This window comes from Pinus tabuliformis, chromosome 4_1 (genome assembly GCF_031772625.1).
Source record: "Pinus tabuliformis cultivar Carrire ecotype Pingquan chromosome 4_1, CPIR1, whole genome shotgun sequence".
In the NCBI taxonomy this organism is placed as follows: Eukaryota; Viridiplantae; Streptophyta; class Pinopsida; order Pinales; family Pinaceae; genus Pinus; species Pinus tabuliformis.
The window spans coordinates 18073500-18086871 of NC_142303.1; the positions used below are offsets into that span (position 1 = coordinate 18073500).

At 38.2% G+C, this 13372-nt stretch overlaps 1 pseudogene; it reads right to left on the reverse strand.

Moving 5' to 3' along the window:
- Positions 1–10565: 10565 nt before the first annotated feature.
- On the reverse strand, positions 10566–11498 carry LOC149173996 (5-methyltetrahydropteroyltriglutamate--homocysteine methyltransferase 2 pseudogene; annotated as a pseudogene).
- Positions 11499–13372: the final 1874 nt, after the last annotated feature.

A 13372-nucleotide genomic window follows, 5' to 3' on the forward strand; every position in this document is an offset into this window, starting at 1 on the left:
TCCATTGTGTAGGCATGCCGACAATGGAAGCATTACATTTTGGGGAACGAAATGGTCATCCACACAGACCGTCGACCCCTGCAGTTCATACAGATCCAAGGGAGATTGTAGAATGATCGCCATCAGAAGTGGTCCAAATACTTGCAACACTTCCATTTGAATATCAAGTATAAAAAGGGTAGCACCAATAATGTTGTAAATTCCCTTAGTCGACCACTGATCATGGCGTTAACCAGTGTTCTCAACTTTTGTGGGCACGAGACTTCTTATTGGCCACTTCTCTACAAAAGCGACCCAGAATTCAGCCACACATACCAGACACTCTTGGAGGTTCAGCATGTTCCAGATTTTCACCTCCAGGATGTCTTGTTATGCCACCTGGGTCACCTTTGTGTTCCTTCAAGCAAGTGTGCCAAGATGATTTGGGAAGCACACTACAGTCAAGCTGCTGGACATTTTGGGGTCAAGAAAATGGTGGAAGTACTGCAAAAGTATTTCTATTGGCTGAATCTTTGACAGGATGTCGAGAAGTACATCAGATCATGCACTACCTGCGCCATTACCAAACTAACCATCAAGAAGCAAGGCCTCTAGACCCCACTGCCTACCCCTAGTGGACCTTGGGAATCCATCTCCATGGATTACATGTCAGGCCTTCCTTCCACTAAGCATGGAAACAACTGTGTTTTTGTGGTTGTCGATCGGTTCTCAAAGATGGTCATTATGGATGCCTGCAAGAAGAATATCATAACAAAAGCCACTGTTAAGCTCTTCTTTGAACGAGTGTGGGTACACTTTGGGATCCCATGGTCTATCATCTCAAATTGGGACAGTAGGTTTCTTAGTACATTTTGGTCCTGTCTTTGGCCAATGCTCGACACTAAACTCACTAAGTCCACAGCCTTCCATCCTCAAACTGATGGCTAGACAGAGGTTGTCAACAGGATGATCATACACAATTTGCGCATGTACAACTCAAAGCATCCACACACATGGGATGAGATCCTCCCCTATGTTCAACACACCTACAACTGGGCTCTCCACAGCTCGACTGGCCACAACCCCTTTTCGGTGGGCTTAGGATTCTAGCCACTATGTCCCATTGATGTGGCCATTCCATTTACAACTACTCATGCAAATTTGGGTCATGTCCAATTCGAAACAGATAAGGTAAATAGCTTCATTGAGCAGATCCAACATATTCACCAGCAGGTCCATGACATTCTGGAGAAATCAAATTCCAAGTACAAGCAGCAACATGATCAACATCGGGTGCCACACAAGTTTCATGTGGGCGACAAAGTCTGGTTGCATTTGCAAAAGGACCGCCTTACCGGAGCATATCGAAAACTCAGACCACTCTGATATGGTCCTTACACCATTACCAAGGCTGTGGGAGACAATGCATTTGAGCTCAACATTCCCCCATTCCTTGGCCTGCACCCAGTGTTCAATGTGGACCACCTTCAGCCATACTTTCCACCATTACTAGACACATCCGACATTGCAGAATAGCTCACACCCACAGAGTTAAAACCAGATCACATGGAACAAGTTGCAGCTAATCGGATCATGGACACACAGATCAAGCACACTCACCAGCATAATATCCAATTGTATCGAGCTGTCAAAGTAGGCCAACACCTTCACCAGGGCAAGTGGCTCACTAGGGACCAAGTTCAATACAAGTTTCCTCATCTCATGGAGGAACTCAACGCAATGGGGACCATTGCTTCCTAAGGGGGGGGGAATGATCCAGGTGGATGTTGGTGGCCACCTACCAAATCCTATTGGACCCCCACCACTATTTCTTTCATCTTTTCAGTTTCCTTAAATGTAACCCAATTTACTATTTTTAGAAATTTTTTGGGTCTTGAACTTCCAGAGCATTTTTGACACCCTAAATTATGTTTGTTGGGAAAACTGGGAGCAACATGGTTCCATGGACCGATGTTTCTCTTCCCAAAGTTGTAGTTCTTGAATAGATATTTCTAATGAGATAATGTGCACGTCCAACGGAGATCGTATGCCAAAGTTACAACCCCCGGAAGCTGATGTACAAATTTACCCCACCGGGGCCCACAGTTTGGCGTTTCTTCTTCTAGGGTTAGTTTTTGGAATGTTAAGGGTTTTCCATTGTTTCTCAACAATAAATAGGCCTTCAAGCCTCATTGTAACATAGTTTAGAGGCATGTAGCCGCCACATCTCTTCTCAGAGATAAGCTACCATCACCCTAGCTGGTTTATTTCCAACTATGTTTGTAAGCATATTTCAGTATTTTACGTTAATGAAATGAAGTATTATTTATAATGCATCTTTATGTTTATGTTTATCTCTGTAATTTGTTTGATTCCTGTTTAAATCCAGATCAATATCACTCCCGGGGTTTGTTCTATTAGTGCTTTCAAGACTGGTTATGTGGGTGATAGATTCTTGTGTCCAAAGGAATGTTGATTTAAGTAATCTCATCAAGCTCAGGGTGTAAAAATGCTGGATCCTAAAAGATACGTGAGGTAAAATATTGAACCAAATCAACCTACTACTGTTGATGATCTAGAGAAGCTACTTAAAGAACCCAAGACTCCTATTCATGAAAGTGAACCTAGAAAATTGGTGAAATCTACATCTCTACCTGATCAAGTATTGACTATTGAAGATATTTGTTTTGACATTCAGTTTGAGCAATCTTTGATTCGATCTAAATCCAATTCTTCCCTTTTGGAAGTGGTTTTTGATCCTATTAGGTTTGACTCCTACATTCCCTCTGCTAAATCCCTCTTTTCCAAAACTGATCATGAGTTGCGGTTAAATTTTGATAAACTTCAAAGCTTAGCAGACCAACTTCAAATCACTACTGAGAAATCTTACATTCAATATCGGCTGGAAAACCCAGCTACTCCTTCATCTTCTACTTCATCTCTGAACACATTAGCTACATCATCTGTCGTTATTAGTTTTCCACTATATCCGGTAGTGTCATCATCTCCATCAACAAAGCCTATTGTAATACCTACACAACCCATTGTAGTACATCTTCTTCCTCCTCTAGTAGTCATGGCACGATTTGCTCCTTTACTATTACCTGGTCAATTTGCTACTCTACCTCAGAACTATGGTCAAAGAATCCCTCTATTTGATGGAACATCAAATATTACGTCTTAGCAACATGTTGAAAAACTGATAGATTTTATTGACCTTGAAGAAGTTGATGAGGAGGATGCAAAGATGAGAATCATAGCTCACAATTTTTCTGAAGATGTGAAGAAATGGTTTCGTAGTTTGGCAACCAATTCCATCAATAGTTCCTAGCGGTTGATAGATTTATTCTTGGCCCAGTGGCAGGAGAAGAAAAAAACATTACAGATTTTGGTTGAGTATAATGCTATGAAAAGAAACCCAAATGAGTCAGTGCAGTAGCTTACAACACAGTTCAATCTGGTTTATAGTTCCATTCCTAATGACATCAAACCTCCCTTTGGTTTAGCCCTCCTCCACTATCCTGATGCCTTCGATCCAAACATGGAATATCAGCTTAGGGAGAGAGATCCTACAACCTTCGAAGAGATGCAGCACAATGCTGTAAGTGTGGAAGCAAATTTACTTATCAAAAATTCCAAAATCTAATCGGAGAAACCTGAGAAGAAATTTACTATTAAGGAAGAGTCTTCTTCTTCTTCTTCCGAGGTAAAACTTTACGTCTGATTAAAACAATGGAAAGGATGATGGACATAATGACTATTGCTAATAGATAAGTGGAGCCTTTGATAAGGAATCCAAACTACAAGGGACAACAACAATCACAATTCCAAAATAAGCAGAAAGAATAGAAAAATCAGGATCCTCAAGGACAAATCAAAACACCATTTCAGAAAAACTACACCCAAGGCCGAGAAGATGATGAAGAAGAAATTGCCGAAGCTAATCATTTCTTTGAAGAAGATGAATCACTTACCTTTCTGACTGAGGAAGATCAATTTTCTCAGGAATTAATAACGCCAAGTGATCAACAGCTTGTCCTTGCCAATGATGATTCCTAGGCAATGTAGACTAGAGAGTATCATAGGGGATATCAGAATGCCCTCAATCATTTGGAGAAACAATACAACTTGAGGAGAAAAAATGTCCACGTCACATTACATTAGAAAAGGAAGAATGTTCAGAAAGATGCACTGGATAAAGAAGTAGGTCTTACAAATCAAAACAGAGAAAAAAATTGTCATTCTGAGTCGGGATAAAAATAATGAAGCTTCTACCAGCAATGCGAGGAAGGACAAGGAGGTTCAAACTGAAAGTCAAACAAAGGAATCTCAAGCTAAAGGACGACTTGAAAGGAAGGAAATTGCAACAAAAGAGGTAGACAAACAATCCAATCTATTTATCTTAGAGAATTACATTTCCAAATTGAAGGTTTCAATTCCTCTAACTGAACTAGTTCATAATGAAAAGTACAAATTCCAAATTGCTAAGATGTTGAAAGTAGATCAAATGTTAGATACTATCAATGTTGTCGATGATGGACCTAAAATTTTATTTGGTGCAAATGTAGAGGGAAGTCCCGAGGATAATGAAGTTCCTCCCTTTTATCTTAGTTTGGAACTCCATGACCTTATACTCCATAATGCCATGTTTGATTCTGGCGCCTCACATAACCTGATGCTAAAAGCTATTATGGACAAACTAGGATTAGATATTACTAAACCTTACCATGATTTTTATTCCTTTGATTTGGGGAGAGTCAAATGCCTTGGCCTTATCAAATATCTAGTAGTGTCCCTCGATCAAATCCTGGCCAAAAATGTATTGATGGATGTAGTGGTCACTGATATACCTCCACAGTTTCGCATGTTGCTTCCGCGGTCTTGGGGGAAAAACGAAAGGAACCTTCAAACTTGATTTCTCGTATGATACTATACCGGTATTTGGGAAACATAGAAAACTGTACCGGGAGAGGAAGATTAAATTCATGATTAGTAGCAAAGAAATACTAAATAATGACCCTATCCTTGATGTACACGCCGATCTAGAATCTTTCATTTTGTATAGTGATTTGAATTCAGTTGATGATGATAGTCAAATTGTTTAGATTTTTAGAAGTTTCAGATGTCATAAGTAGTGTACAGGAAGATTTGATTTGTCGGGATGGGGTCCCCTGGGTCAATTTTGGGACAAAATCCCAAAACTAATTTAAGGAGAGATTGATTTCAAAGACTGAATTCGATTACTAATATTCTTATGCCACAGATAGGGACTAATAAGAAAAAAATAAATTCTAATGTATACATTTTTTAACTAAGCAAAGTATAAAAGTTCCCTTGTCCTTATAAAGGAAAATATTAATTTTAAATTAATAAATTTAATCACCTCTAACAAAGAGAATAAAGAAGATAAGTTATATATTGAAGTGGAATGTTCTCTATATATATAAATTAAATCACAACGAATGAAAGAAAATAATAAAAGCTCTACCTAATGTGTTTGATATTCAGGTTTGAGAAATATTTTTTTGTTATACCACAAAATAACCTCCCCATCAACTCAGAGGGGAAGGACAGAATGACTGAAGCAAAGACCACAATTACAGGCCTTGATCCCACACTAACGTTGGTTGCACACTGAAAACCTACTTTATAAAGCTTGTTACCAAGCCTAAGGGAGCGTTAGTGACCCCACTAACTCATGTTGCTAGTGAGGGGACAACATTAGTGAAACTTGATGAAGTTCAATGGGTCAAAGGAATGAATTGGCTCATAAATATCTAGATATTTGTTCCTAAAATTATGCAAGAAAAGCAAGGAAACATCCAAAATCAAGATATTTGGAGGATTTCTAATCTGAGAAAAGGAGGCAAATTGTAAAGAGCTGAAAAGCATGGCAAGTTCATTGCTTTTGCCCTAGTGAACTCAATGAGGAGATTGGCAAACCCTAACTCAATTGTTATATAAGAAAGGTGAGGGTTATTGTGAAAGGGGTCAAAGCATTTGAAAGGATATCCTACTAAGCTGTTGAGAACTGTCTCATTTCTGAAGAAGTGAGCTAGAAAGGAGAGATATAGAAGCAGAAGGGGCAAAGGAAGATTGATACAATAGATGGTTGTAATCACTCTTTCATTATTAATACAGAACTGCAGTTATGTTCCCTACTCCATGGTGTCGGTAACATAGTTCATTGAGTTGTTCAATTGATACTTGTTTATATGAGTAGTTTAGTTGTATGCAAATATATGTTTGTTGTGTATTCATATATTAGTTTTCAAGGTTGTATGCGGTGATTGTGTTTGCCTTTCCTTTGTGCAGGAATTGATTTGGAGCTGGCTTTGAGGGAGTTCTTCTTGGTTGCATTGTGATCTCCAAGCAAATCTAGAAGGAGGCCTGAGGTAATCCTCTTTCCATACTTCGTTAATTGATATTGATAGATGAACATGTGTATAACTTGGTAGCATCTGTAGATAATCTTACAGTCTGTCGAAGGTCCTAGTAAGGCCTTTCAGGGTAGTTTTCATTCTCCATAAACCATGCATTTTACCCGATAGCAGAATTGGCGACTCCACTGGGGACTATACATCTAGTTCCCGGTTTACCCAAACTCTTCTTGGTTCTCTCTTCCTTCTAAGAGCTCCCTACTCTTCTGCAATCCTTTTCTGATCCACCAAATATCTTGTTGCATCATACTAGTATACATTCATCTCAGAAACTGATCTTGGAAACCCTTGTTATGAAAGATTTCCCACACTATGCAAGTTACCAGGCTACACAGAGCTTTATAAAGCACTTTGACTATGTACAGGGAGCGTTAGTGACCCTACTAACTCTTTGTAACCACTGTTACAGAGCGTTAGTCTCCCTTTGCCTTGATTTCCAGTAGTATCTGTCAACCAAAAGGGATGGAAAATCTTCTCATGGGCTGAAATAAGATGTGTAACTGTATTATGTCAGCAAAATTGGTGTCCTGGAAATTTATTTTTAGGAAAATGTTTTGGTTTTTCTCTCTTAAAAAACATTTTTTTTTTTTCTGAAAGAAAGATTGATAATTTGTATTCATCCTTCTGTTTAAATATTTGTGAGTTGCTTCATTTTGGTTTTCAGTAGTTGTTAGGAAATACTGGAAAAGAATCTTTTGGTTATGCATGTGTTGAAAGACTATATATGCATAGACGAAACTATGAATATGTGAAAAATATGAATATGTAGAATAAAGCTTGTTTGCATCAAATTGAAAAAAAAATTCAGAGCATTGTTTTACATGATTTATTGAGTCAAGAGTCCCACCATATTTGATATGCTCTTAACCTGCAAAATGATACCCAAATACAGAATATGCGAAGAAAAGATACCCAGAACACAGAATAGCAATGATTTTATTATTCAGAGAGTAATGTTCACTTGCCTCTTCGAGGGGGCAAGCTCTAATAGAGCAGAGCTCGATTACAAAATAAGACACGATGCTCCTCGCAGGGAGTCTCTATCCTATATATATGACTCATACATGCAATACCATGGGCCAATACCGTGGGTTTTATTAATACCATCTATCTAATACTACGGCCCATTTGCAACTAACTATGGTTCCATCATTAATTGCGGATTAACCACTTACAATTATTAATATGGGCTTTATTGACTCTTGACTATGACGTGATCCCATTACATAAAAAAGGGGGTTAGGGTGGGACCCTAACATGCCCTCCCCCTTAAGGCTAGCCTTGTCCTCAAGGCTGAAGCTGCGGAAACTATTGAAGAATAGTGGCTGGTGCCCAAGTTGCATCTTCCGGAGAGGTGTATTTCCATTTGACGAGGACTTCCTTAATCATGCGGCCATGCAGTTGCTTGTCTCGTGTGTCTAGGACCTATTCGAGTTGAAGCCAGATGGACCCTTCTTCGTCCAATTCAAGTAGACTGGTCTAAATTCTACAATTGTTCCCAATCACTTTCTTGAGGCATGAGACATGGAAAACTGGATGGATTTTTGTAGTAGGTGGCAAGGCCAACTTGTAGGCCACTTCTCCAATGCGTTGAAGTACTTGATATGGTCCGTAGAATTTGGGAGAGATTTTCTGACACCCCTTGTCTTTGAGTGATGTTTGCTTATATGGTTGTGTTGGGCCTCAAAATAGTCCTTATTTTCACTCCATTATTCACCAATATCTTCACATTTTACCTTCATGTCGCCTCCATTCCAGCTCCACATCATTACATTTACCTCAGTATTGGGTCATAACTATGCTTTTCCAAAGTTTATTAATTCTTAACATTTTTAAGTGGATTTATGGCTAAACTCTAGAAAATAATATGCTTATACTTATACCTAACAATTAGAATGAGTTTGTTGACATGTGTAGGTACAAAGGAAGCTTCCAGGGCATCTTTATGTGGCCTTGAATGATCAAATTCGAATTTGATAAGATAAGCCTCATGGAAGAGATCATGATCTCATGGAGAAAATCATGTCCCTCATGGAGGAGATCATGGAGGATATGGTTATATGTCTAGATGGTTGAGAAATGTATGGAACTAAAGAGAGATTAGTGGATCATCATTATGAGTTTGTTATCTCATCCCATTGTATAAATAGGAGTACCTCCTCCATTCCAAAGGGAGGACTCTTGGAGCAGGTATCCAACTTATGATGGAATAGAATAAAGCTTCATTTTACATATATTTCCATTATGTAGTTTTAGATATAAGTTGCCTTAATGTAGTATATGGAATAGCTTGTCGCTTTGTTCTTAGGAGAATTGAGCTCACTCTGAAGGATCAAAGGAACATGTTATTTCATATTAGATCTTATTTCATTTAATTGCTTGGATGTTTGAGGATTTGTTTGTGATTGATGAATGAGTTTTAAATTAAAATCTTATCAGCATATGAGGGAACAACCAAGGGTTTAAGTTAGGCTCTCCCTCTATTTGATTCACATAATAATTGAAATTCATTCTTTTGCTTTTAAGTTTCAAGTTATTTCATTTCTTATGCTTATGAATGAATCTTAGTTTAGTTTGGATCAGTATATGAGGGGACAATAAAGGGCCTAAGTTAGTCTCTCTCTCTCTATTTGAATCTGAACAACAATTAAATTCATTCTCTTGTCTTTATTTTAAGTTTCCAGTTTTATGTAATTAATGATTTCTTTTCAATCTATAATACTGTAGGGAAGGACAACCAGGACCTCCTCAATTAGGAGCCTCTTCCCTTACATATTATATTGAATCGTAAATAATTTAGCTAGACATAGAGTTAGTTGCCTACTCCTGCATATATATTGCTGGCACCATCACAAGCTTACGAGTTTCCCTGGTTGATAATTTAATGAAAGCAATTTAAGCAAATAAATTGCCCAACATTTTGGCGCCGTTGCCGGGGATGGTGCTAAGGGATCAGGCATTAGGAATTTAATTCAATACTAGTATTTTTCTTTAGACAAAATAATTTGTGAAACTTGGTGACAGCAAGATCTTCACAAAGGAAGTTCACGTTTGAGTTTTCTGATGTTTTAGTGTTTAGCTAGTTTTAAATTTTGTCTTTTCAAAAGAACCCCCTTGCATAAATAAAAACAAATCAAGCGATTAGCATGCTCTCTTCCTGCGCTTCGTGCGATCAGGAAGATCAGAAAATCTATTGATTTTGTTCAAATAAAAATACTCTTGCTGGAGAACTAATTTGCAAAAAGACAATAAAGAATTTTGTGAATGAAAAAAAAACATCTTTAAATTTTTAGATGAAATTTAGTTTTTTTTAATTTTAGATTTAAAAAATAAAAATTTCCGCAAAATAATAATAATATATGTATCTATATATACATATTATTATTAAAAAAATAAATAAATAAAAGCTAACCATTTTTTTTAGATATTTAAAAAAAACTAACCATTTTTTTGTTTTTTTAGATATTTAAAAAAATGCAAAACATTAAATAAAAACCACATTAAACAAAATAATTAAACCACACCAAAAAAAAAGGAAAAGAAAAGAAAGAAAAAAGATGCGGAGTTCGATCAAATGGACCGAGAATGTGACTGGGACAATTTTCTCTTGTTGCAGGCGTTCATGGCTATTGCGGCTCATCATTTCTCCGTGACATGCCTGCGTGGAATGTAGGAGGGATGATTTTCCTTGTGATTTTGCACATGGGGCCAGCCGAGGCCTTGTATTATTGGGTAGATCATGCATTTCACATTCTGGATATCCATCTGAATCTGAGACCGATTTTCCAGTCTGCCATTTCCATACTCAAAGGAAATACCTTGTTTCTCACATATCTGACCAAGAAGGTCCCCAATCCATCCAGTGCAACCATAAATCAAAAATTTCAAGGCTGGTTCCCCTCTAACCATGCAATCTCCGGTAAAGAAAAATAGCGCCTAGCAAATTTTAGTATATTACTGTTCATTCTTCGTCCCTTTTCCTCCACATCAATGCCCACTGAAGACTTTGTCGTGACACCACAAGCAATTAGTGAAGATGTATGAAAAATATTGAAGCATAAAGGAGGACATTCTGGATGGAGAAATGTGGCTCAAAAGCCTGCCCTGAGAGCACTCAGCCACATCAACTACTAATGAGAATGAAAATAAGAAACATAAAAGTTATTTATGAAAAGAACCACAAAAAAAAATTCCAACACTCATAGTACTTGAAGATAGCTAGGATGGCCTCACTTTGCACTGGCCAACTGAGCTCGCAGCAATTTGGCAGCTGCAACCACGTTGGTCAGGGCAGGAATGACCTCGGTGTACTTCCTGGTCTTCAGACCACAGTCAGGGTTAACCCATAGAATGTTTGTTTCGAGCACAACAAGCATCTTGCTGATATGATCTGCAATTTCTTCTACGCTTGGAATGCGAGGAGAGTGAATGTCATAGACACCAGGGCCAATTCTGGCACCATATTTCACACCCTCTCGGAAAACTGAGAGAAGTTTCTCATCGGAACGAGAATTCTCAATGGTGATTACATCGGCATCCATATCAATGATTGAATGAATAATATCATTGAAGTTAGAGTAGCACATGTGGGTATGGATCTGAGTTGTATCTTGCACACCACAGTTAGTGATGTGGAATCCGTGTACAGCCCAATCCAGGTAATAAGCATGTTCAGCCTTGCGCAGAGGCAATCCTTCTCTAAGAGCAGCCTCGTCAATTTGAATAACCTGAATTCCACCCGCTTCCAAATCTTCCACCTCATCCTTGATGGCCAAGGCAATTTGCATGCAAGTTTCAGATCTTGGTTGATCATTTCTAACAAAGGACCAGTTCAAAATTGTCACTGGGCCAGTGAGCATTCCCTTCATGGGTCGAGCAGTCATGCTCTGAGCCATCTTGGACCAAAAGACAGTCATAGCCTTTGGGCGACTGACATCACCATAGATAACTGGTGGCTTCACACAATGGGATCCATAAGACTGTACCCAACCATTGACTGTAAATGAAAAGCCCTGAAGCTGTTCTCCAAAGTACTCCACCATGTCATTCCTCTCAGGTTCTCCATGCACAAGCACATCAATATCACCTCATCCTCGAATGCTTACGATGGCTGGAGTTGGGAGACTCTCTGATAGCTTGGATGAGAATGCCTCGGCTATTTCTCCAGAGGTTAATAATTCGAAACAGGACCGAATGCTCATTCCAAGCCATCTTTTGGGCAAATAAATTATCATTGTCTTTTGGGCAATTTATTTGCTTAAATTTCTTTCATTAAATTATCAACCAGGGAAACTCGTAAGCTTGTGATGGTGCCAGCAATATATATGTAGGAGTAGGCAACTAACTCTATGTCTAGCTAAATTATTTACGATTCAATATAATATCTAAGGGAAGAGGCTCCCAATTGAGGAGGTCCTGTTTGTCCTTCCCTACAATATTATAGATTGAAAAGAAATCATTAATTACATAAAACTAGAAACTTGAAATAAAGACAAGAGAATGAATTTAATTGTTGTTCATATTCAAATAGAGAGAGAGACTAACTAAGTCCCTTGATTGTCCCCTCATATACTGATCCAAACTAAACTAAGATTCATTCATAAGCATAAGAAATGAAATAACTTGAAACTTAAAAGCAAAAGAATGAATTTCAATTATTATGCAAATCTAATACAGGGAAAGCCTAACTTAAACCCTTGGTTGTTCCCTCATATGCTGATAAGATTTTAATTTAAAACTCATTCATCAATCACAAACAAATCCTCAAACATCCAAGCAATTAAATGAAATAAGATCTAATATGAAATAACATGTTCCTTTGATCCTTCTAGAGTGAGCTCAATTCTCCTAAGAACAAAGTGACAAGCTATTCCATATACTACATTAAGGCAACTTATATCTAAAACTACATAATGGAAATATATGTAAAATGAAGCTTTATTCTATTCCATCATAAGTTGGATACATGCTCCAAGAGTCCTCCCTTTGGAATGGAGGAGGTACTCCTATTTATACAATGGGATGAGATAACAAACTCATAATGATGATCCACTAATCTCTCTTTAGTTCCATACATTTCTCAACCATCTAGACACATAACCCTATCCTCCATGATCTCCTCCATGAGTTCCATGATTTTCTCCATGAGATCATGATCTCTTCCATGAGGCTTATCTTATCAAATTCGAATTTGATCATTCAAGGCCACATAAAGATGCCCTGGAAGCTTCCTTTGTACCTACACATGTCAACAAACTCATTCTAATTGTTAGGTATAAGTATAAGCATATTATTTTCTGAAGTGTAGCCATAAATCCACTTAAAAATGTTAAGAATTAATAAACTTTGGAAAAGCATAGTTATGACCCAATAATGAGGTAAATGTAATGATGTGGAGGTGGAATGGAGGCGACATGAAGGTAAAATGTGAAGATATTGGTGAATAATGGAGTGAAAATAAGGACTATTTTGAGGCCCAACAGGTTGTAGCCGTAAAAAGACCTGATCCCCTTCTTGAAATTGGCGCTCTGAGCGATGCTGGTCTACCTGTTGCTTCATGCGGTTCTCAGCTTGATGAAGATTCTCTCGAAGATGGGTGAGCATGGTTGCGTGGTGTCGTAGGAGTTGATCCATTGTTTGTACTTTTGAGCATCCCTTGAGATATGAAGTAGGTGAAGGCGGGAGTTGACCATATACTACTTCATAGGGAGTCATTTTGGTGGTGGCATGATAGTTGGTGTTATACCACCATTCAGCCAGAGGTAACCACTGTACCCAAAGGTGTTGCTTTTCTTAAGTGAAACACCTAAGGTAGGTTTCTAGAGATTTGTTGACGGCTTCGGTTTGACCATCTGTTTGCGGATGATAGGAAGTACTGAGTTTTAGTTGAGTGCCTTGTATTCTGAAGAGTTCCTGCCAAACATTACTGGTGAAGATCGGGTCGCGGTCGGACA